General features: G+C 40.2%; 1 long non-coding RNA gene across 1 annotated transcript; it reads left to right on the forward strand.

Annotated features, from left to right (window-relative positions):
* The first annotated feature begins 2091 nt into the window (after nt 1-2091).
* Nucleotides 2092-7411, forward strand: LOC136168843 (uncharacterized). Its single transcript, XR_010663349.1, has 3 exons — nt 2092-3292; nt 5540-5659; nt 6683-7411. It is a non-coding gene; the product is annotated as an uncharacterized lncRNA (long non-coding RNA).
* The last annotated feature ends 18757 nt before the right edge of the window (nt 7412-26168 follow it).

Genomic DNA, 26168 nt, shown 5'->3' on the forward strand with positions numbered 1-26168 from the left:
AGGAGAAAATGGCAACCCACTCTACTATTGTTGCCTGTAAAATCAAATGGACAGAGGAACCTGGCGGGTTACAGTCCATGGGCTCCCAAAGAATTGGACACAACTGAGTGACTGAACTCATACATACTGTTGTATTCCTTGCTTTTTTCCACTGGATGGTGTGTTTTGTACGTCACTTCATAGCTGTAGATATATATGTGCTCCATTATTTTTAAAAGCTTCATAGGATTCCATTAAATGGAAACCAGTGATTTTCTATTATCACCTTACTGTTTTACAAATGCCAAATAGGTACATCAAACTTGATCACTCTCCTTAATCTTGAATTTAAATGAATTTTATTTGATTTTTGAAAATATGCTCTTGGGGGGAATACTTTAGACACAGCAGTTTGGAACATCCCTGAAACAAATGTCTTAGACTATTTCTCAAGACTCTTGAAGGGGACGACATACTTACTTGAATTTGTATTCTGGCTTGTTTGTTTAAAGAAGCAGCCTCTCATTAAATCACCATCATATTAACATAACAAACAAATCCTAAGAAAGTATTAAAGATCTTCTGAGTATGGAGTGACTGTTATATTTAATAAAGTGGTACCCTCATTTGTCATCTCCCCCGATAACATGGATGTAATCAATCCCTACCCCACTTCTCTTCCCACATTTGAAACTGAGGCTTTGGCTTCCTCATTTTAGGTTTTCTTGTTTGTGTGTGTGTGTATGTTTGGTAAGAATGCTTAGGATGGCAGCTACCCTCTTAATAATTTTGAAGTATACAGTACAGTCACGTTAATTACTGTACAGCAGATCTCTGCAACTTACTCATCTCGCACAACTGAGACTTTGTGTGCATTGATTAACAATTCCCCATTTCCCTCTCTCCTTAACCCCTGGCCACTACCATTCTATTAATACTCTCTGCTCACGTGATCTCGACTGTTTTAGTTAACCTTAAGTGAAATTGTGCAGTAGTTGTCCTATGACTGGCATATTTTACTTAGCATACTTTACAATCCTTAAGATTCTTCTGTATCATACTGCAGGATTTCCTTCTTTAAAAAAAAAATTTTTTTTTAAATGTGGACTATTTTTAAAGTTTATTGAATTTGTTACAATATTGCTTCTGTTTTATGTTTTGGTTTTTTGGCCACAAGGTATGTGGGATCTTAGTTCCCTGATCAGGGATCAACTCTGCACCCCCTGCATTGGAAGGCAAAGTCTTAACCACTGGACCGCCAGGGAAGCCCCAGGATTCCCTTCTTTTTAAAGACCGAATAATACTCCGTTGTATGATACACCACATTTCCTTTATTTATTACCTGTTGATGGATATTTGGGTTGTTTCCATGTCTTGGCTGTTGTGAATAATGATTCAGTGAAGCTGGGAGTGCAGATTTTTTTGAATTCTGATTTCAATTTTTTTTTTGCTAAATACCCCAAAGTGGGATTACTGGATCATACAATAATTCTATTTTTAATTTTTTGGGAAACCTCCAAACTGTTTTCCATAGCAGTTATACCCTTTTACATTCCTGTTAACAGTGTTTTAATTTTTTCACATCCTCACCACTTGTTACCTTTTACTTTTCTGCTAATGGACATCATAACAGGTATGAGATGGTCTCATGGTGGTTTTGATTTGCATTTCCCTGGTAATTAGTGACATTGAACATCTTTTCAATATACCTGTTAGCCATTTGTATGTCTTCTTCACTCCTTATCGAGCTTTTCTACCATTATTTTCTATGGTAGAAATATTTCCTACAAATATTTTCTACCATTCTATGGGTTGCCTTTCACTCTGGCTTTCCATTCTTGTTTCATTTTCCTCACTCTAGTTTCTGCTCTTGTTTTTGCTTGCTTGTTTTAAGGCAACAAAAAAGGAGATGCTCAGCAAATTATGCTAACTGGCAGCTTTCATATTTTTAATACATGCTCAATGTTTTGGATGTTCTGAAGTGCCTTGTATGACCTAAGTTGTGCTAATATGACTTCTCCGTGGAACTTGCACTGTGACTGTCAGAAGAAAGCTGACATCCATGTTAGTTTGTTTTGTTCTACAGAAACACCTTGCCAGTGCAGGAGACACAAGAGATGCAGGTTTGATCCCTGGGTCAGGAAGATTCCCTGGAGAAGGAAATGGCAACTCATTCTAGTATTCTTGCTTGGAGAATCCCATGGACGGAGCCTGGTGGGCTATAGTCCATGGGGCTGCAAAGAGGCAGACACAACTGAGCACACACATACATATATTGCCTTTATTTATTACCTATATTTTATTTTAAATTTTTCTAGTGCACTTATTGGGAGAAGGCAATGGCAACCCACTCCAGTACTCTTGCCTGGAAAATCCCATGGACGGAGGAGCCTGGTAGGCTGCAGTTCACAGGGTCGCTAAGAGTCGGACACGACTGAGTGACTTCACTTCCACTTTTCCCTTTCATGCATTGGAGAAGGAAATGGCAACCCACTCCAGTGTTCTTGCCTGGAGAATCCCAGGGACGGGGGAGCCTGGTGGGCTGCCGTCAATGGGGTCGCACAGAGTCGGATATGACTGAAGCGACTTAGCAGCAGCACCAGCAGCAGCAGTGCCCTTATTATTGTGCTGAACTCCTCCCTGCCTGCCTGTGGTCTTATGATACATACCTGACCAAAGAGATTGGATCAGAGATGGACATATGACCTAAGTTGTGTTAACACGACCTCTCCGTGGGACTTGTACAGTGACTCTCAGGAGTTTTCTCTTTTTTCTTAGGCCAAACAGTTCTGAGGGTAAGCATCAATGGCCATCTTAGCCACCATGTATGATCACTTGCCTAAGAATGAACCTGAGAAAAACAGAGCCAAAAGTTTGAGCAACAGATTTGAATTCGTTATGAAATTCCTTGTACCCTTTACTTTGGCTGTACCTGGAGCCAGCTTCATTGCCTTGAACTTTCCGTTAAGTTTCTGTGGAGAAATGACTCATTCCAGGGCTGAAATAATGAGATACGCAGAGGTGTCAGAAAGCAAGGAAGGGCCCCCCAAAATAACAGAGGTATGTGAAAATGGCACAGGAATCAACTTGAAGGATTCCCCAATGGCCAAATCTGGGGCAAATGTAGCAATAAAACAAAATAAAAGCAGGCCTCTATATAATAATTGGTTAATATTCTTCAAGCTTGTCAAAGTTAAGAGAATAAAGAAAGTTGAGGGGTTTTCCCAGATGGTGGAGACCAAGAAGATATGAAACTTAAATATAATGAGAGATCCTGGGCCAGAAAAGAGATGATTACCAAAATTTGAATCAGGTTTGTAAACTATATTTTTGTCAATACTAATTTTCTGATTTTGATAATTTTATGACAGCTAATTTTATATTTGGTGAAGCTGGCTGAAGGATATATGGAAGTTAATATTTTTGTAATTTCATTTGGAAATATAAAATTATTCTAGATAAATGTTATTTAGAATTAGTCTCAATATGGACTTCATCTGAAAATAATTAGCACTTAGCATTCTCCTCTTTGTTGTCATTTTAAGTTATTTTATGTCAGTTTTCTCCCATCTGAAACCAAACATATCTTAATTTAATAAAATATATTTATTTTTGTCTGATTTTTCATTTCAACCCTGTAATGCCAGGCTTATTATCTTCATTTGCAGATCATGAAACTAAGCTTTAGGTAGTTTAAATAATTTTCTGAAGATCACACAGTAAGTGACAGAGCCAGGATTTGAATCTATGTCTGCTTGACCTCAAAATCTTATGCATATGAGAAAAATAATCAACCAACTGAATCATCCATCTTATTTTAAAACAGACTGTGTTTTCAAAACTCTGTCTTGTTCCAGAGGAGACTTGAGACAGAAAGCTTGCGACTTGGGGGCAGGTTAGAAGAAATATTGGAAAGATATTAGAAATGTTTTGGTGTTTGTGTTTTGTAAGCACACAGCAGAACTCTGTAATTTATATGGTGCAGGAGGGCATGCAAATTAGTCTCAATATGGACTTCTTCAGAAAATAATTAGCATTTGGCAGACAGTATGATCAAATAAATCAGATAACCGAGGCATTTGTCCAATGGGATAAATACTTGATTCAAACCTTTGATGAACTGTTTTTTTTGTTGTTTTTTTTTTAAATATGGGAGTAGTTTAAGGAAAAGCAAACAGTGGGGCATGTTAAAATATCCATTAACTAAACACTCAGAAAGGGTATAAAATGCCTCCAGCTGCCAAAAAACAATTAGGCTGCAAATATGCCTTTGGTTACCTAACCAGACAATCCCTAAACACTTAGTTCTAATTAATTTTCTTCATTACACAACAATGCCTCTCCTAATTACACTAGAGAAATTCCATAAACCTACTAGCTCTTCAAAGTCTTTATTGAGCAAATTATTCTGGTAGGTCCCTATTAGAAGCAGATTCTCACTCTATATATACCACATCTCAGAGGACGCAGGCTACTTGGTAAACCGCTGTCAGCTAGGCAAACTAATCTTGTATGTGACGATATTCCAAATTAGGAATTTGAGTGTGATGGAAGGTCAAGGCTGAATAATTGAAAACGTACCAAGATAAAGGTGAGTACAAGCACAAGAAGCACAGAGAGTCTGAATCCTACATGTGTTGCTCAGGTTTGTGATCCCTAGACCAGCAGTAGAGGCTGACTCAGGGGAACCAAACTGCTTGCACTGAACTCAGGTGCAAAAGGCTAGGCAGCGGTAGTGCGCAGCTGCAGAAGCAATACAGCAAGGATAATAATGGGACTGAAGGGGTCAGAGAATACAGACTTTCAAGGGTAGTGTGTGTGTGCGCTCAGTCGGTAAATTATGTCTGACTCTGTGTTCCCAGGGACTGCAACCTGCCAGGCTTCTCTGTCCATGGGATTCTCCAGGCAAGAATACTAGTATGGATTGCCATTTCCTCCTCCAGGGAATCTTCCTGATCCAGGGATTGAACCTGCGTCTCCTGCATTGGCAGGCAGATTCTTTACCATTGAGCCACCTGGGAAACCAAGACCCTGAAACTGTCTCTGCATGTGTGAGGGCCTGGTAAAGTGACATAAGTCAGAACTAGAAGTCCCCAAATCCCTCACCAGGGCTGTTTACATGACCCAGTGTTGCTGTAGAGAGAACTGGGATAATTTATCAGAGCTTATTAGCTGATTGATGACAGTGTTTGTAATTTGGGTCAGAGTCTGATCCTTGGAAATCCATTTTTGGGTTCCTTTCCTAGCCACATAAAAACCTGTGATCTTATTAACAGTTATCACAGTTTTAGAGGATGGCCTGTGGGACAGTCGGTACAAATGCATCCCTAATATCAGAGCTCAAAGCCAACTGATGGTATTTTAGCAGCATCACTTCTTTTTTGTTTTTCATTTTTATTGGGGGTATAATTGATTTACAGTGTTTGGTTGGTTTGTGCATAGCAGTGAACAGCTTTACTTTCTTTGCTTGGAATGTGCTGATTAACTGACCATTTCGACCTAGGCCTGGGGACCTGCTCTTTTTTTTTTTTTAAACATGAATTTTCTCTCATGCCATTAGATTAAAAAATACCCTGGAGTTTTGCTACTCAGAGTCTATGAGCCAGCAGCATCAACATCTCTTGGAAGATTTTTCACTCCCAAACCTACTGAAACAATCTGCATTTAACAAGATCTCCAGGTACTTCATCCATGCACTGATGGGTGAGCAGTACGGATCTAGAGCAGTGGTCTTCCAGTTTCAGCAAACCCCAGACTCGTGCTGAGGGTACCTCATCCCCAGACTTTCTGATTCATAGCTTCTCGGCTGAGACTGAGAAAGTGTATTTCTAACAGTTGTCTCAGGAGGCTTCTGAGACATCCAAAACCTTCTTGTATTCTGACAATAGACTCTGATTGGCCAAGGACTTTGGAGATTTGGAGATTCCGTTGCTATAGGTTTTGGTAGCCGAGGGCTCTACCAGAGTTATTTTTCCCAAAGTGTTGGTTGTGAAGTCTTTTAAAGGTGATTCTAGAAATTCTACATGTTTGAGGATGCACTGGGTCAGTGGTTCCCATCTTTAGCGGAAGATGGACCTCCCTGGCAGCTCAGACGGTAAAGAGACTGCCAGCATTGCAGAAGACATGGGATCAGTCCCTGGGTTGGGAACATCCCCTGGAGAAGGAAATGGCTACCCACTCCAGTGTTCTTGCCTGGAGAATTCTATGGACAGAGGAGCCTGGCAGGCTACAGTCCATGGGGTTGCAAAGTGTCAAACACGACTGTCGACTAACACTTTCACTTATTCCCTTTTATTAACAATGCAAATTCCTGGTCCCGACCACCAACCCCTACCCCCTAAATTAGTGGGCCTTGGATGAGGTCAAGAAATATGTATTTTTAATAAACATCCAGATGATTCTGAGACAGGCAGTTGATAGACACACTCTGAGAAACACTGATTTAAATGCTGAACATCTTAGAGGAGAATTTTGTGCCCTCTCAGCAGCAGAATTGCAGTGTTCTCCCAACGCGGCAGCGAGCGCCTCTCATAATTGAGCAACTGAAGCAGTTCCAGGAAATCAGTCCACTGGGCCCTTTCCTCACTGAAGCCCCAGTAGAACTTGCTCACTCCTCCTTTCTTAATTATGTCTGGCCAGCAGTGAGCACTCCAGCCGCTGTGCTCTTTAATCCACTTACCATCTTACAACTCCAATTAACCAGGTGCAGCCATCCATCTGGCTAATACAAGGACAAGCTGTTAATTTGTGAATGAAGAAAAGGTCTGCAGACAACAAACAAACAAGCAAGGAGCTTCAGAAGATAACATTTACCCCAATCCTTGAGAAACAAGGTGAAAGAACAGGGAAATTCATTTGTTAAAGGAAGGAAATGCAGTTTGGTGGAGGGAAGTGAATACAGAATTTAGGCGACTTGGGGACCATGTGACTTGTCCTAGGTCATCTCTGAACTTTGTATCTCTACCTATTAAATAGGGAAGTAATAGGACTTAATTTTCATCTCGGGGAAGTTAGGAGGGTCCACTGAGATCGAGTGAGACAAAGCAGTTTGTAAAATGCAACAGAAATATTCCTGTTTGTTTCTGTGCATTTATTTTATATGTGTATATAGGGGAATCTCTTTCCATGCACATCTGATACTTTATGAATAGTGTTTTCTATCAAGCAGATTGTACACCTTGATTACATGCTAGCTTTACTATTTTATTGACTTCAAGTGTTTTTGTTTGTTTTAAATAATAAAACAGATTCCCCCGTCCCTTTCAACCCCAGTCTTAAAATTTAAGTGTGCATTCGAACACATTACAGATGAAATGTGTCCTCAGCCCCTTAGTGTGATGGTATTTGGAGGCAAGGCTTTGGGAGGTAATTCGATTTATACTATGTCTTGAGGGTAGAGCCTTCCGTGATGGAATCTAATGCCCTTATAAGAGGAAGAGAGAGTGCATCTAGGAAAGGCCATGTCAGTATACATCAGAAACGCTGCTGGGACTTCCCTGGTGGTCCAATAATTAAGCATCTGTCTTCCAATGCAGGGGCCAAGGGTGCCACCCCTGGTCTGGAACTAAGATCCCACTTGCCTCCCAGGCAATTAAGCCCAACTAGAGAAGCCTGAGCAGGGCAACTGCTGAGCCTGCATGCTCTAGAGCTTGTGCTCCACAGGTAGAGAAGCTCCATGCCCTGCAGCTAGAGACACCCCAGGCCCCACAAGGAGGAGCCTGCACGCCATAATGAAGATCCAACGCAGCCAAAAAAGCAGCCATGTACAAACCAGGAAGAACGCTCTCACTGAGGACCAGATCTGCCAGCACCTTGATCTTGGACTTCCCAGTCTCCAAAACTGTGAGCAACGGAAGTTTGCTGTTTAGATCCTCCCTCCTGCCCCCATCAGTCTTGGTATTTTGTTGTAGCAGCCTGGGCTAAAACAAAACCAATCCCAGGAGAACTCGTTGAATCCAGATGTCTGGGTGCACTGCCTGAGTTCTGATTCAGGGGGTCTGGGAGGTGCCTGAGAACATGCATTTTTAATAAGGTCATTTGAATTTGGCTGGTTGTGGACTGCATTTTGAGGACTGTTGCATTAAAATGAAGCTTGCCCTCATTACAAAATAAAAGCTTTCTTTAATTTAAAATGTTAGTATTCTCCACCTAATAGTTATCTCTGGTCTCCAGTTTAAAAGGGATCTGGCTCCAGACCTAGAGCTAAATGAGAGGAAGTATAAAATATACACCTTGTGACCTTTCATCACTTGCATCAACAGAGCTGAGCTAAGCACATTTTATCTCTTAACATGTCATTTAAAAAAAATTTTTTAAAGCCTTCAAACTACCCCAGGAGTTTATGGTCAATCTGGGGAGACCAAATATACCCTACAAAACATTTTGCAGACTGAGCAAAATAAACTATAAATGCAAAACAGTATTGCTTAAAGTTCCCAGGTAAGAATGCCATCACATTCTAAAAGGAAGGAATTGAGATATAAATGCCAAATGCTCTGAAAATCTTCCTTTTCATTACTTCAGTGTTTTTTTTTTTTTTTTTTTTTTTTTTTTTTAATAGTTAGCTAGAGGCAAATCTTTTGACTTGTGCTCAGCCAGAGTTGGGGTAAAATTTTGAGGCACTTCTATTCACCTCACTGTCTGCCCTATGTCATTAAAGTCTGGAAGCACTATTTCTAGGTGTGATCTGTGGGTTATCTGCTGCAGAATTGCCTTAGAAACCTATTCAACATACACAATAAAAATGACCTACTAAAAGGGAATCTTGGAAGAGAGGTCGTGGAAGTACCCCATTTAGCTAGCTCCTCCGGTGAATCTCGTATATATTTGTATACTTTGAGAGGACACACTCCAGAAACTTCTCCCCAACCCCACCCTGGGAATCTAACTTTGGGATTACCATATGTTCCTGAAATGACCCTCTGTGGTAGGCGTTAAGTAAACTTGCAGCTGTAAGGAGATTTTGTTTCAGTTTGAGACAGTTTGCGGGTGGCACTTGATCCTGCCTGTGACAGGAGCTTCCTCCTTGCGAGAGATCTGTGATGGACAAAAGGCAAGGGAGGCAAGACTCTAATCCATACATTAAGAAAGGTATCCAAAGGAACAGGAAAGAATCAGGTTCTGAGGATAGTCAGAAAAGCCCTGTTGCTATTGGTTGGGTCCAGGGAGCTTGACAGACCAGGTTAAGAGTCAGATTTGTTTTTGTTTGTTTTTTTCAAGAGTCCTATTTCTTTTCTTTTCTTTTCTTTTAAGATTTAAAAAAAACTTTTATTTCGTATTGGGGTATAGCTGATTAACAATGTAGTGATAGTTTTAGGTGAGCAGCAAAGGGACTCAGCCATACATCTATTAGTACATGTATCCATTCTTCCCCCAATTTTTAAGATTGTTTTGATGTGGACCATTTTTAAAGTCTTTATTGAACTTGTTACAATACCGCTTTTGTTTTATGTTTTGGTTTTTTGGCCTTGAGGCATGTGGGATCTCAGCTCCCCCACCAGGAATCGAACCTCCATCCCTTGCATTGGAAGGCAAAGTCTTAACCACTGGACGACTAGAGAAAGTTCCCAGAGTCCTGTTTCTTAAAAGATAATTGCTTTCATTCACCCATACTGTCTCCAAAGGGTAGATGATATGAATATGAGGGCAGTAATTGTAGCCCTATGATCCAGTTATGAGCCTCAGGCTGAAGCAAAATCTTTCTTCTTGAACTCCATGGAGCTGTCTCTAATTATGTATAAATACATGTCCAATACGGACACCTCCAAAAATCAGCAATAAGTGCAAAGAAATCTTGTTACATTGAATTAATCTAATGATGATTACTGAGTTTCTAGTGGTGTGAGATTTCAAATAATTAAATAAAACCACATAATACCTTTGCTACCTGCCATTTTCACCTAATATACATGCAGTCACATTTTACCCCTTGAAATACATTCTGTGATTTGATTGTTTTAAAATGTATGGCTTTGCGATGTACTTATATTATGGCTTTTATATGTAGTCATTGATGGTAGGATGTAGTATTGTATTCTTTGATAGTTCCCAATAAGATTTCTCTCTCTCTCTTTTTTTTTTTCTTAATTTGGCTGCCTGGGTCTTGGTTGCAGCATGTGGAATCTAGTGCCCTGAAAAGGGATGGAACCCAATCTCCCTGCATTGGGAATCTTAAGCAATGGACCATCAGCTAAGTCCCATGATTCCTCTATTTTATATCAGGTGACTTTTCCCAGTTTTTGCCTAATGATCAAGGGATAATGTTCTGGTTATAGTATTAATAGTTCCATTTCTCTCTCTCCAAATCACTTGAATTTCATCTTCAGGAGATTGCTGAAAGCAAATGCAACAATCTCTGTCCATTATGTTTCATCCATCAATTTATTTGTTCATCAAATATTGAGGAGATGGAGGTGACTGCCTTTATGGGTTTGATTCTGGTGGTGCTCAAGGGCAATATACAATTGAAAATAAATGTATACTTTAATATCGGGCGGTGAGAAGAATCACTAAATAGGTCTGGATTTATTACTCTTCTTTGGGAGGTCTTCTGTTGTGTTACAGACACTGTTGTCAGAAAAATGAGGATGAGGTCACGGGAGGCCAAGGAGGTATGTCAAGGATCCCTTCCTCTAACATAACACAATTCTTGCTCAGTCACAGATGGTCTTCCTGGTTCCCCCTTTTGTCTACCATGTAAAGAGACTCTGATTTTTTACCTTAATGCATGGTAATTTTTAAATTAGGTGGCGAAAACCAGGCCTCTTTGCTGAAAGCAGATCAGTTTATTTATAATGGGCTTGCCTGTGGCTTGCTGCCTATTGTTTTTGTGGGTGTTTTTTCTTTTGTTGTTGCCTCTCCTTTTTCTTTCTTTTTTTTTTTTTTAAATCAATGAAGGGTTGAGATTGATATGGGCAGTGTTGGGAGACCAGTTTCTCTTTTCAATTTGACCAGAATGCTATTTACTGTGTATTTCTGAGGTCAAGCAAATCCATAAAAGAGGCCAGCCAAACCCTGCCCTGCAGAAGTCACCAGCTCACTGGACGTATGCTGTGGCAATAACTGGACGTTTATATCTTAAGAAACAGGGACAGGTCCCAATACTGACTGCTCTGTTAGACGACAGATGAAGGGAAACCTGTACTAAAAGTGTGTTACGGTTCTTCATTGAACTTTTGAATGTCTGTTCATAGATGAGCCTCCAATTAACAAAATCTGGCTCTCCTGAGGTCAGTACGAAGGTGACTCCTTTTCAGAAGTAAATTTTAGAGTGACTTGCTGGTCATTTTCGAGAGCATTGAAGCATAAAAACATTTTGCTTTCCGTGGAAGTTCCTTTCTGTTAATGTCAAAGATAAAATCTCTATGATCTCTTCTGTGCTTCTCAGTAACATAGCTGAACAACTCAAAAGAATTTTCCCATCAGTTTTCTATAATTCAAACTTCAGCAGCCTTTAAGGGAACAATCATGATATCTAGGATTGGCTTGTGTAGACCCAGATGGCTTTTGCGTATTTTTCATTTATTTGGTAATCAGAGGAAGCTATTTTGATTCTTATGTATCTAGTTCTTCAGACAAACAGTCAAGCCAGAATAAAGTGAACCATCAAGTAATATGAATAGATCCATATAAGAGGCAAATACCCTTTTAGCCTGATTTTTATGAAAAGGGAATTAAAATGGGGGTGTTCAAAACTTAGTCAATCTAACCATTGTAGAATCTGTTTCCTTAGATTCTTAAATGTGGAGTGGTTAAATTTTTGTGTAAGCTATAGATTAAAGATATTCAGATACACTATAAGCCTGGAAAGAAATAAGAGAATTCATTACTAATGAAAAGGAAAAGGAAATAGTCACATTCATATTTATTAGTCCAAGTAAATACTAAATGATAGTTTGAAATTATTTTAAGAATTTTTCCCTAAGTCATATTTTTCATTTTAAAACCTTACATTTTAAAGTGTTTATACTCAGAATATTCTTATTAATTGGTTACACAGATATAAGTTATCATGTTGCGTGGCTGTAAACCTTCAACTCAAGTCACATGGTGTCTGGTGCATACCTACTGCTTTTTGGGCTTCCCTGATGGCTCAGTGGGTAAAGAATCCGCTTGCAACGCAGGTGACACAGGAGACACAGCGGAGGTTTGATCCCTGGTTTGGGAAGATCCCCAGAAGAGAATGGCAACCCACTCTGGTATTCTTGCCTGAAAAATCCCATGGACAGAGGAGACTGCCTGGCTCCATTTCATGGGGTCGCAAAGAGTCAGACACAGCTGAGCATGAGCAAAGGCAAAAAGATTACCGCTTATTTGAAACCAGGAAAAAAATTAATAATGGATACATGATTTACTTCATATATGTAATAAAACTTTTCCTGAAAAAAAAAGAGTGATGAGTTAATTGACTCAGGCCACCATAACAAGATATCACAGGCTCCGTGGCTTAAAGAGACAGGTTTTCTCACGTTTCCGGATGCTCGGCATTCCACATCAAGGTGCTGTTAGGATGGATTTCTTTTTTTTTTTTTAATTTAGTTATTTTTAATTGAAGGATCATTGCTTTACGGTATTGTGTTGGTTTTTGCCAAACATCAACATGAATCAGCCATAGGTTTACCTATGTCCCCTCTGTCCTAAACCTCCCTCCCACCTCCCTCCCCATCTCTCCCATCTAGGTTGTTACAGAACCCCGGGTTGAGTTCCCTGAGTCATATAGCAAATTCCCATTGACTATCTATTTTACATATGGTAGTGTTTCCATGTTACTCTCTGCACACATCAGGGTGGGTTTTTGGTGAGATCTCTTCCTGGCTGGCAGACAGTGGGTGCCTTCCTAACTGTGTGCTTAAGTGACCTTTCCTCTCTGTGCACAGAGATCGTGCTCTGATATCTCTTCCTCTTCTTAGAAAGACACCAGTCCTATGAAATTAGGGCCCCACACTTGTGACTTTATTTAATTTACATCTTCTTAAAAACCTTATCTTCTAAAATAGTCATATCACGGGTCAAAGCTTCAACAGATGAATTTGGGGGACTACAGTTCAGTTCATACAGATGGATCCATTCCAAGGGACTTTGTGTGGGATCTTTGTGAAAGAAATCTTCTCAAGTGCGAAAACCCTTGTAAGCTCTCTCACTGAAAAGGGTAGGGAGGGGAATGATAATCTGAAATGAGACCTTTCAGAAGTGGTAACAGAACCTCAGACCTAGCCATCCACAAGGCCCCTGCTTTTCACTTTACATACATGAGGACACCCACACTCAAGCCTGGAGAATGTCCACAGGGTAGTGTGATGCTTTAGTCCCAAAGCATCCCTCAGCAGATTAAGTAAGAAATATGTTTATTAATAATCAAGCCTCCTTTTCTTTCAGTGTTAGTCTATAACCAAGTTAAACACATACTTCAGGACTTTGGATTTAATGCGTGTCTAATAATCACTTTTGTCAAGGAATATTTGGTCTCCCTTAGGCTTTTTGAGCAACTTGGGCCAGTGCACACACTTTTTTAAAAGCTGTTTCACTCTATGAATGTCAAGCTCTCAGCCTTCATGAGGGGACCGCTGTGCTCTCTTTGGACATAAATGCTCTTGCTGCCAGTGAAGGCAGGTCTGTTTGTTCAATTACAGGACTCGCTCTGGAGGCCTGCAACTGCACATTACGCCTGGTCAATTATGGGTCCTTTAACTTCCAGGTGAAGGTAGCATGGCTGGCAGGAGACAATTTTTTCTTCCTGACTAAAAAAAAAAGATATGGATGTTCATTATAGAAAACGGGGCGGGTGGGGGTGGGAAGCAAGCCACACATACAAATAAGATAGCTCACAATCTTACCACACAGAAATTGTCATTGTTAATTGTTTTGGCTTGTTTTCATACAGCTGTTTTTTTTTATATATATAATATTGACAGAGCATTTGCCATATGCTAAATATTTTGCATTCTTTAACAGATAGATCTTATTATCCCCAATTCTTAGAAACCATTATGTCACATAAAAGAGGGCAGCTCCCCGCTCCACACACTCCTTAGCATGGATTTCTCCGGGTGTGTTTCTCCATACCTTGACTTGTTCAATGCGCTATCATAAACATTTAACCATGACAACAAATAATCTTTAAATATATCTATGTCATACTATTGTAGGCTGTGAATGTAACACAGTATATTTAATCACTTCCCTGCTGTCAGCTTTTTATGCTATTGCTCCCCCTTTTTGATGTTATTTTCTGTACATTTGTGTGTTCTACCAAATCAGAACCAAAATGTCTGTTTTCTGAGACTTGGGGATTTATAATGGGTATAGGGGCAATTTTTTTTTTTTTTTTTGCTATTTGGAAATTTTCTTATGTAGCAAAGTAAGCCAACTTTATTTTCTTTTATTTATTATATTTATTTATATTTATTTTATATAAGCAAAGTAAGCCAACTTTGAGTATTTCCAGAAAGGGGAAAGACGCATTCAAACAATGCTTAAAACTTGAAAGCACATCTCAGAGTTTTCAGTCCCCTTATTCCACCACACCTTCTATCTCCTGACCTGTTTCACCAAGTTCATATACATCTTTTTTTGAGGGGGGCAATGATATGGGTAACTTTTTATTTTGATGAAATTATAAGCTTTCAAACTACTTGTAAGAATAATACCAAGATACCATGGAAGTAATGGTGTATGATTTCCAAGCCTATGTCAGAGGTTGACAGACTTTTTTCCTAAAAGGTAGTAAATACAGTAAGTATTTTAAGCTTTTCATGCTGTGTGGTTTCTGTTGTAAGTACTCAACTCTGTCACTGTAGCATGAAAACCACCAATAACTAAATGGTGACTGCAACTGTGATTTAATAAAAATTTATTTACCCCCAAAATATTTTTTTGAGATGTTTAAGGTTCACAGCAAAATTGAAGGGAAGGTACAGAGTTCCCATATATCCCATCCCCTCACGTTACAGCTTTCTCTGTCAGCGTCTCTCACCAGAGAGGTGCACTTATTACAATTGATGAACCTACATAATCACCCAAGATCACAGCTTATTTGGAGTTCCCTCTTGGTGTTGTATATTCTGTGGGTTCGAGCAGATGTATAAAGACTATCATTGCAGTATCACAAGAGTATTTTCACTGCTCTAGATATCTTCTGTGCTCTGCCTCTTCTTTCCTCCCTCCCTCCCTCCAAGCCCTGGCAACCACAAATTCTTTTCTTCACTCTGTCGATGGTTTTTGTCTTTTCCAGAATGTCATATAATTGAAATCGTACAAGTCTGATCACTTTTAAGAGCAGGGCTCAAACCGCTGCAGGGAGGACAGACGCTGTCAGCTGTGGCTTCGCTGGAAGGCGACTTCACGGGCTACTTCACCAGGGAGCCCCGAATGCCAGGGTTGTTCTGTGTTTCCTCCCTGGCTGGTCAAATTCCACGCCGAGGTCTTTTGTTAGATCGAGTCCAGAGGGTATACTTTGGGGTGGCGACATTCTGGGCTAAAGGTTGGGGAGGAAGTTTGGAAGACTCAAGTTTTGGTATGTTAACTTTCTCTTAATCCTCCTGTTTCTGGTGGACGATCCCTACCTTAGCCTCCGAGGTGTCCTCACTGGACCTTTGTGTAGGATGAGGGAAGGACTCTGTGCATCTAACTGCTTATGAAACAGGCTCCATGAGTTTTCAGCTTTTTACTCTCATTTTTACTCCACAATCCCAGAAGTATCTAATGTGACAAACTCCTGTGCATTTGGAGTTCTGGTGTCAAATGGGTTGCTTCTCGACCCTTCCTCTGCCAGCTTAGGGTTCTGTTTGCCCAGGTCTGTTAAAGCAATGAACACTGAGTCTGTTTTCCAGACTTGAAAGTTTTATTTTCATTTTTCCTTCTATTCTTTGCTCTTACAAGTTTATGCCTTTTTCTTTTAAGATCTCTTTAGCCTTGATATAGTGAGGTCTTGGGAGGGAGAGGAGATAATGTGGGTTCCATTTCCTAAATTTCACTGAAAGTCTTTCATGTAGGTGATGCAGAGTTTTGACTGATAAGCCCTCCCAGTTGATCTTGCTGCACCATTCTTACAATTCACAAGCCTTGGAGGGAGACAGATTTCTGTTAAAACAATGGCTGTGTTGGTTCTTACTTCTGGGACCCTGGGAAAGTTTCTTCATCTTGTCACACCTTGATTTCCAGACTTGTAAAATGAAGATTAAAATGGTACTTGCCTCGTGTGACTGTTTTAGGGATTAACTGAGACAATAGCTTTAATGTGTCATCACAGTGCCTGTCACATGGTAGGTGCTCAGGACATGGCAGTCCTTGCTCATCCTTAAGTCCATTTATGATGTGGGCAGAATGTGATCCAAAGGATTATGACATTTTCAGGAAATGAGCTTGTTTCTGAAATGCTACTTTCTTTAAGAGGTAGTCTTTAGGTCTCACCTGGATGAGCAACTCTTGACGTTCTGAACAGAGTGACCTACTCCACATGGGAAAGCCAGAGCAGCCCTCATCTTCATCCCTCCCTCCACTTATTCATTCAATAGAAAGTGTCCACTGTGTGGAGCATTTCAAAGTAAATCCTACAGGGACTTTCCTGGTGGTCCAGTGGTTAAGAATCCACCTTCCTATGCAGGGGATGTGGGTTCCATCCCTGCTGGGGAAACTGGGATCCCCCATGCCCCAACTAGAGCGCAGCCCACAGCCACAATGAAGAGCCTGCACATGGCAATCGATGCACACAAATAAATAAAATTTTTTAAAACATAAAGTAAATATTATATACCCTGTCAGTGAATCACCAAATGCTACAAAATGCCTCTTGAGAAGGGATATGGTTTCACAATAGGATGATAGAATTATGAAAATATTCTTATATAATATCTAGTACATAATAAAATTACTTTATTATAAACTTTTTCTAAGAATTCTCCTGTGTATTGATTTGGTTTCCTAATGTGGTCTGTTTTTTTCATTCTTAAAGCTCAATTTTCTCTTAGCTCTACTTTTTCCACTTTAGAACACTTCCCTCTCCTTCATTCTCCATGTCTTTAGAAACAAGATAATTGTCTCACCTGGGTTTGGCCAATGCTTCCTAGCAATGCAGGTTAACATGTTCCTCTATCTCCAGTACCCTGTGGGAGGGAAGGAAGAATTAAAGGCAAACTCATTTCCAAATCAGCTTATTTTTTATTTGTTTTGTAAGAATATGCTCTAGTGGTGCCAAGTTATTTACATCTGATCATGTCATGTCATATGTGATGTTTGGTTGTTTAGCTTTTAGTGATACTAATGTTGATCAGTGGTTTCAGGTGGTGACATTCTCATCCTTTCAGTATAATGTTTCCCATCAACATTTTGTTTAATCTTTTTATGATCTATTGTTGACTATTATGTGTTAAATTGTGTTCCCCTCTCCAAAAGAAAAAAGTCTGAAGTCCTAAGCCCTGGTACTTGTGAGGGGAATTTTGTTTGGGAATAGGGTCTTTGCAGACATAATCAAGTTAAGATGAGGTCGTTGTGAAAGTGAAAGTTGCTCAGTCGTGTCCAACTCTTGGCGACCCCATGGACTATATACTCCATGGAATACTCTAGGCTAGGCTACTAGTGTGGGTAGCCTTTCCCTTCTCCAGGGGATCTTCCCAGCCCAGGGACTGAACCCAGGTCTCCCACATTGCAGGTGTATTCTTTACCAACTGAACTATCAGGGAAGCCATGAGGTCATTGGGATGGGCTTAAATCTAACACGACTGATGCCTTAGAAGAAGAGGAAACGGTCATGTGAAGTCAGAGACATACAGAGAGTGGCAGGTGATGACAGAGGCAGAGATTGGAATTACCCAGCTGTCAGCTGAGGAATGCTGACATTTGATGGGGCTATCACCAAGGGAGAAAGAGGGAGCATAGTTCTGCTGACACCTTCATTTTGTTCTACCAGACTGCAGAATTGTGAAACAATAAGTTTATGTTGTTTTTTTCTTCTGGCCATGTGGCTTGTGGGATCTTAGTTCCTCAACCAGGAATTTGAACCCAGGCCCCGGCAGTGAAGAGTGACAAGTCCTCGCCATTGGACCCCCAGGAAATTCCCAGATTTCTGTTGTTTTAAGCCACCCCAGCCTGTGGGACTTTATTGCAGCAGCTCTAGAAAGCTTAACACAATGACCATTGACTAGGTTTGATTATCTCATTAAAGGTTGTGAAATGGCGATTTTTGAATAGTATAATTTCTTCTGTGTATATTGACTGGCATTTTTTTTTTTTTTAGACAGACGAACTTTCTTCACTAAAGCTGTTTTTATTGTCTTAAGATATACTTACCCTAGAAAGTTGTGGTATATGCTGACGTTTTTTGTCTCTTAATGATCAAATTTCAGAGTCACATGTTGGTTCTCTAGCAACCCTTAGCGCTGTCCAGTAAGTTTATTTTATTCCTCTTTTTCCTTTTGAGTATTCTATGGACTTATAAAGAAAGCTTATATAAAGAAAATGTCATTAATAGATTATTCTGAACCTCTGTACTTCTCCCAGTTGTAAGTGAAATATAGGATCGATATCTTGCCCTTATGCATGCCGAGAGAAATGACCTTGTTAGGATGTCTAAGAAAATACCTTTTGGTGACCCAGTGGAAGTCTATTTAAGTTCCAGTAGGGTCAAAGTTGAGTTTGGTTCAGGTAAGTCTCTGAATACCAGTGTAATATTAGATATAATTATAGTATTATTTTTCCCAGTTTGATAAATTTGATATTTCCTTGGAGCTACTACCATTTCATCTGAAAAAAATTAGATACACTCTCAAAATTTCTGTCTTAAAGCCATGGCAAAGTATGAATGAGGCAGATGAGTACAGGATAAAGAGTTGCATAGTAGCAACTGAATGAAAATTTGTATTTGACTGAAAATAAAAACCTGGTGAAACAGACCACCAGCCCAGTTTGGATGCATGAGACAAGTGCTCAGGGCTGGTGCATTGGGAAGACCCGGAAGGGATGGGATGGGGAGGGAGGTGGGAGGGGGGATCGGGATGGGGAAGACATGTAAATCCATGGCTGATTCATGTCAATGTATGGCAAAAACCACTACAATATCGTAAAGTAATTAGCCTTCAACTAATAAAAATAAATGAAAAAAAAAAGAAAAAAATCTGAGTAAGATATCTAGTGTATTGAAGAAGGACAGATTACTTAAAACTGGAAATGTCTTTAAAAATTCAATCTTATAGTCTTAGCTGTATCTCATATCTTCTCCAGTGCAAGACCATGTCTAATTTATCCTTATATTCTCGAACGCTCAGTATAATGTCTTCACAGAGTAGATGCCTCATAAATAAGTGAATATAATTAGAATTCAGTGCAATTAAATTTCTCTGAAAGAACAATATACTTTAGACACATTTAGAGCAATGAACATCATGGGAGGAGATGAAATGGATCCAAGTACCATAAAAAGGATACATTAACTGTATACAAAATGATGTGGAAGTACATTGATAAAGATGCCTACAATATAAAACAACTTGTATAACATAGTATCCCATTATACAAAGAACAATGGTAAGTAATATTTCAATATGAATGAAAAGAAACTTAGAGGAGTATATAGGTATATAATGGGCTTTGTCAGTGGGGATGCAATTAAGCAAACAGAAACCATACAAAATATTTCAACATAAGGGATTTGACGTACAGAAATACTTACAAGGTTGGAGTGCTGAAAAAGTAAGAAGGGGAAATCCAGATATCACAAAGACAGTAGCTGTGGGAAGCAGCTCCCACATCAAGGACTGAGAAACAAGATGAGGCTGAATGTTATCGGAACCTCAGAGGAGGGTTCAGCCCTGTGACGGGAGCACCTTTTGAAAAAAAAGGGGGGACATGGAGATGCTGTTAGGAAGGCTGAAAGACCCTGGAGCCTGGAACGGAACTAACGGCACTGCTGGGGTCAAGAGATGTTGCTGCCTGCCAATCTGCCTCTTGTGAGAAATGTAACAGGGAGCATCATAAGGCAGAAACCTCCCTGGTGGTCCAGTGGCTAAGGGTCTCTGCTCCCAATGCAGGGGGCCTGTGTTCTATCCCTGGTCAGGGAACTAGATCCCTCAAGCCTCAACTAAAGATTCTGCCTGCTGCAACTAAGACCTGACCCTGCCAAATAAATAAATCAATATTTTTTTAAAAAGCATCACAAAGCAGATTATGGAAAAGTAGGCTTGGAGCCTAGAGACGACATTGATGACAGTCATGTGGGGAAAAGGGAACGCAGACTCTTGTTCTCACTTGATGTGTACTTCTGCTTTGTTTGAATTGGCTTATGGTGATCTTCTATTGAGATATATTTCATGTGCCGCTTTAAAGTATACAGTTCAGCATTTTTTAGTATATTCATAAAGTTGTCCAATTATCACCACTATCTTATTGCAGGCTATGTTCATCAGCCCAAAAGGCATCTTGTACACTTTCGCTATCACTCTCATCCACTACACCCCCGTCCCTCCCCCCGGCCCTAGGCAACAATTAGTCTACTTTCTGCCTCCCTGGATTTGCCTATTCTGAACATTTCATATAAATGGAATCATACAATACGTGCCCTTCTTTTTTGACTTCTTTCACTTAGCAAAATGCTTTCAAGGTTAATACATGTTGTAGTGCGTATCAGTACTTCATTGCTTCTTACAGCTGAATCATATTCCACTACATGGATACACTACATTTTTTAATCTTTCATCAGTTGATGGAGATTTATGTTGTTGCTATTTTTTTGGCTATTATGAATATTGCTGCTATGAACATTTGTGTACAAGTTTTTGTGAGGCCATGTGTTTTCGATTCTACTTGGTATATAGCAAGTAGTAGAGCTGCTGAGTCATATGGTAACTCTATATTTAACATTTTGAGGAACTATTTAACTGTTTTTTGTAGCAGCTGCACTATTTTGCATTCCTACCTGCTATGTATGAAGATCCCAATTCTGCACATCCTCTCTGAGACTTGTTATTGTCTGTCTTTTTGACCAGAGTTATCCTAACGGATGAGAAATGATATATCATTGTGATTTTTTTTCTGTAAAATGAAATTATACTTTATTAATAACCCTAGCATCTTTTCATGTGCTTGTTAACCATTTGTATTAACATAAATTCTTTAGAGAATGCCTGTACTCTAACTCTAACCCCTTACTTGTTTTTAATTGGATTATTTTGTTGTTGTTGAGTTTTAAGTGTTCTTTATATACTCTGGATATTAAACCCTTATCAGATATATGATTTGCAAATATTTTCTCCCATTCTGTAGGTTATCTTTTTATTTATTTGTTTTTTGATAATTTGCTTTGCTGTGCAAACTTTTCAATTTTTATGAAGTCTAATCTATTTTTTATTGTTGTTGCTCATATTTTTGTTATATCTCAGAATTTACTGCCTAATTCAAGGTCACAAAGATTTACATGTTTTAAGAGTTTTATAGTTTAACCCTTATATTTAGTTTAAAATCTGTTGTGAGGTTATTGTTGCATGTGAATACCCAGTTGTCTCAGAATCATTTGCTGAGACTCAGACTATACTTTTCTCTAATGAATTACCTTAACACCTTTGCCAAAAATCAATATACCATAAAAGTCTGTTTCTTTTTCCTGGACTCTCAATTCTATTCTGTTGATCTACATGCCTATCCTTATGCCAGTACCACATTGTATTAATTGCTGTAGCATTGTAGTAAGTTTTGAAATTAGGAACAACATTGATCTTATTTTTCAAGATTGTTTCGGCTATTTGCGGTGCTTTGCATTTCCATACGAATTCCAAGATGAGTTTGTCAGTTTCTGCAGAAAAGGCAGCTGGGATTTTGATGGGGATTGCATAGAATAACCATGCCTTACTTTTAGCAAAAAACATTTCCATTTTGACCAGAAAGTCTATGTTTTTCAAGATGCTTGGTAGTAGACAATTCTTGTAAACTGTATTCATTTAGCTCAGAATAAAATCAAAGATTTTGTCTCTCTTTTGTAGGACATATCACATTGATAAGTTTAAATTTATTTATGTGAAATAAATACTTGTGTAACTTTGTGAGAACAAGGACTGTGTCTAGTTTGGCTGACCACTGACTGTATCCTGAGCCTAAGCCCAGAGCTTAGTATATAGAGGATACTCAGAGTTGTAGAGAAATGTGTGCATCTTAGCTAGAGGCTACAAGAAAAGCAGAAGGGTATATGGTCTTTTGGGGCCTGTCCAAGGTGATGGCCAAGGCATTAGATTATGTAAAAAGAGCTCAGCTTGACCAGACACAGAAGTACATGCTTTGCATTATTGCATTTATATGAAATGTTCAAAAGTCTGGGGGTGGGAAATATGAAATCACACTAAATGGACACAAGGTTCCTTTTTTAGGTAGATGGGAATATTCTAAAATTAGATTATGGTGATGGTACAATTGTAATGTTACTATCACTCATTAAATTACATACTTAAATGATCCATTTTAAGATGTACTTTCTGTCACAAAAAAACTAAAAAAAAGAAAAAAATAACTCCAGCTTGAGACTGGGGTGTCAGTTTCAATTTTTCTCAGGGAAGATACTGCAGATGAGGCAGGTCAAATGGGCTGTTTTTCACCAGCAAAAAGAAAAAGTGGAAGTGGAGTGAATGAAAGGAAGAGTGGGTCTGGACAAAACAGCTGGGACTGAAGCTCCAGGAAAAGGTAATGACAGATCAAAAGCCAAGATTCCTGTCGGGAGTTGGTCTGAAAAAGGGCCTGGGATACAAAGTAGAGAACAGACACTGGGTTAAAAGGAGACCAGGGACTGGACGCTTAATCCGTCTGCCCAGCTCTCGACAGCAAAGAAACAAAGAAGGTCGTGGCTTGCTTTTCAGCAGCACTAGGGGGACCACATTAGACACACTCCAGGGCAGGGCTGGTCGCCCTGGTGTGAAAAGACTACAGCAGCGGCCAGAGCAGTGTGGCTCGCGAAAACCTCCTACTTAAGAGCCATCACTTCACCGTTCAGCCTGTCAGCTCAGCCGCAGCGATGGCTCAGATGGGATGGAAGATGATCGATAGTGGCCCCTGACAGATTTCAAGGGAAGGAGTGAATGCTCTACAAATGGTTACAGGTCATGTTGGCTGGGCTGTCAGACTCCCCACCCTGCCCTTGAACGCGATGCTGGAGAGTGTGCATCCCTCATAGTCACTAAGTCTAAATCACACCCAGAGACTTTCTGGCTTCGAAACTTTTGCTTACCCCAAGCTCAAATTCACCTGGCCTTCAAAACCTGCTTCAATTATTGACAGTGCCAGCTCTGCTATCATCAGCTGACCTATGCCATGTGCCAAGCAAGCAAGCATTTTCACACCAACCCAGAGAATCAGGTCAGGATAGGTATCACCAGTTTATAGATTAGGATATAAACCCAGAGACAGGGATTAACTCACTGAGATCACACAGCCAGTCAGTGGCAGAGGTGGGGTGTATTGGGCTTGGGTATAACTCATGCTAAGGCCCATTTTCTCAAACACTTGCTGTCCAGTCTTTTCCGTGTGAATCTTCAGTAGGCCATCCTCGTCACTGGTCTGATGAAAGATTAATTTCCTACTTCTAAAGGTGGAATAAACATGCAGCAAATTATTTCCCTCCAATTGAGCGGGTACTCGCACAGAACAGCAGACAGGCCTCATAGGAATAAAATAAAGACCAGCTCTGTTGCCCCCTGCTTATTAGCTGGAGAGTGAGGGTCCCCCTCACTCTTGCAGCAGGATCTGGGGCAGTGGTGGGATTGGGATGGGGTACAGCAGCCTGCAGCCATCAGAGGTGCTTGGCGCCTAGCTGGCATGTCCAGCCACTCAGCCAGCAACCTTAACGCTGACTGCAGCAGCCTACACCTGGCAATGCTTTGGGCTCCCCTGGGGAGGACCTCGGGGGCTTTCCCGTTTTGTAGTCAATTGGCCTGATTTCAGCCCTTGCAGGAAACAACCGAGCCTTCTGGGTCACAAAGCTCAAGAAATCCACTCAACAACTTTCAGATTATCATCCAAACAATCTCCTTCATGAAATTTAAATCTAACACTTGCACCTCAGTTGAAACTAGAATGTTATGATGAAAGCCTACAGGCTGTGAGCAATCTTGGAAAGACTTTGATGCCCATCACTCCACAGGATGATGGAAAGGATTAAATATAAGGCATTTGCCCTATTTTACCAGGAAGAAGGCTGGCTGAGAGGGCTGAGTATTCCTGCCACCATCTCGTATGTTCATACACATGCCATTTAAAAATTTGTTCATTGAATAACTGAGTGACTCTGTAGCCAGTGGAAGAGGGAAGAAAATGGAAGTATTATTTGTTTCATTTTAGTTATAATGTCTCTTTTCTGTCTAGTTCACTGTGCTGGGGAAGTTTTCCTTGCTATTCCCTGTCCAGACACTGAATTCTTGCCATCCCCTCAAAAAATGCCTTCTCAGGAATATCCCAGAGGATATTCAAGGCCATGGACTTGAATGATGTAGACAGAGGTGGTGGTAAAAATTAATGGCGCAGAAATAATAAATAAGAGTAGGAATTAAAAAGTCTTCCATCCCTCCCCCTCCTCTCCTCCCCTCATCCCTTTGCAAAACCATACAGGAAAGCATTGAGGTGGGAAGCCAGGTGCCGGCACTGTGGCAGGGAAGTGACTGATGTTATCATTAGGTCTGAGAGTCCTGTGTCCTTGCTATCCAGCTGTTTCCTAACGATACTTGTTTCCCTTGATTTCTTCTCCCTTTCATAAGAAAGCTCAGTCCAGAGCCTGATTTGCATGGAGGGGTTTTTTAAATTATAACTGATATTTGTGTTTTTTGAAATGAAAGTTCCTTCATATATTGTGCCTCATTATAACTGACTTACATTTATGAGAAGTACATTATGTAGACAGAACCTTTCAAGCCTTTTTGGAAGACAGTTGCATTATACCTTTATACCACACGAGGGCAGTAGTGTCACATGTAAAAGATGCCTGCCTTCTTTCTGAACAGATGGCACATTTGTTAGATTTCACTGAATGTATTTTTCCTTTATTGAAGCACAGGGGAATTTCACATTTGCAGGTAGAACAGGGGGAAGATAGTTAAAATTTTATAACGTATTTTTATCTCTTTGTTTATGCTGATAAAGGTAGCAAAGGAGTTGATTTATCCCCCTTTTTGCTGTTTTGAGGGATTGTTGTGCTAACAAGCTGGGTTGAGCACTCATTACCACTGTGACCCTGGCAGAAGATGTTCTGTTGATTTTGCATTTAATTGGAAATGTCACAAAGATAATACATAAGCCCATCCTTCCTCCCAACCCTCAATACTTAGATATGACTTAAATCCTGCTGTTGCTATCAGAAATTTTTTGCATTTAATCTTTCTCCACATCTATTAAGTAGGCAGAATCCAGCCAGCTTTCTCTGAAGATGGAACCGTGTGACCTTCCTCAACCCCATGATCATAGAAACTCTGAAGTGTCACTTTCACAGATAGGTCTAGTCTTGCTGGGTTCGTGTCCCGGGCCCCTTAGTTTGCAGGAGGTCTTAACTCAGAGCTAATCAGCTGACTCTTCCTAAGACAGGACAGTGCAGAGGCTGCAATGGCAGACAGTTCTAGACCTATCCTATGAGCATACTTGGTTTTTCAGGCTGTATGGGCCCATATTGTGTTTAACATTTTTTGAAAAATTAGTTGCCAGCACTTCGATTCCCAGGTTGGGAAGATCCCCTGGAGGAGGAAATGGCAACCCACTCCAGTATGCTCGCCTGGAGAATCCCATGAACAGAGGAGACTGGCAGGCTACAGTCCATGGGGTCGCAGAGAGTTGGACATGGCTGAAGCAACTTAGCATGCACATTCCTTCTTTGTGGCTGTATGCAGTCACTACACACCCAGGTGTCCCCTTTTGCTTACTTGACACTGAGGGAGGTGCAAAATGAAATCACTTTGTACTCTTTTTGTTTCAATAAGAAGGAAAATGAGCATTTAATACTCGTGCCTGTCTCAAAGTAGAAAAATGAAAGATATAGTGAAGGTGCCACATGTCTCAAGAAAAATGAATCTGAACGTGTACCTCCCTGCTTCAGGCAGCACTTAGAGAAATTGCCAGCGCTTTGAATTTCATACCTGGGAGAGCTTCACACTGGGCAGCTTGCCGCATCTTAGTTCCCCAGCCAGGGATTGAACCTGAGCCCCAGGCAGTAGAAGCATAATCCTAATCACTAGACCACCAGG

The sequence above is a fragment of the Muntiacus reevesi genome, chromosome 1, assembly GCF_963930625.1.
Source record: "Muntiacus reevesi chromosome 1, mMunRee1.1, whole genome shotgun sequence".
In the NCBI taxonomy this organism is placed as follows: Eukaryota; Metazoa; Chordata; class Mammalia; order Artiodactyla; family Cervidae; genus Muntiacus; species Muntiacus reevesi.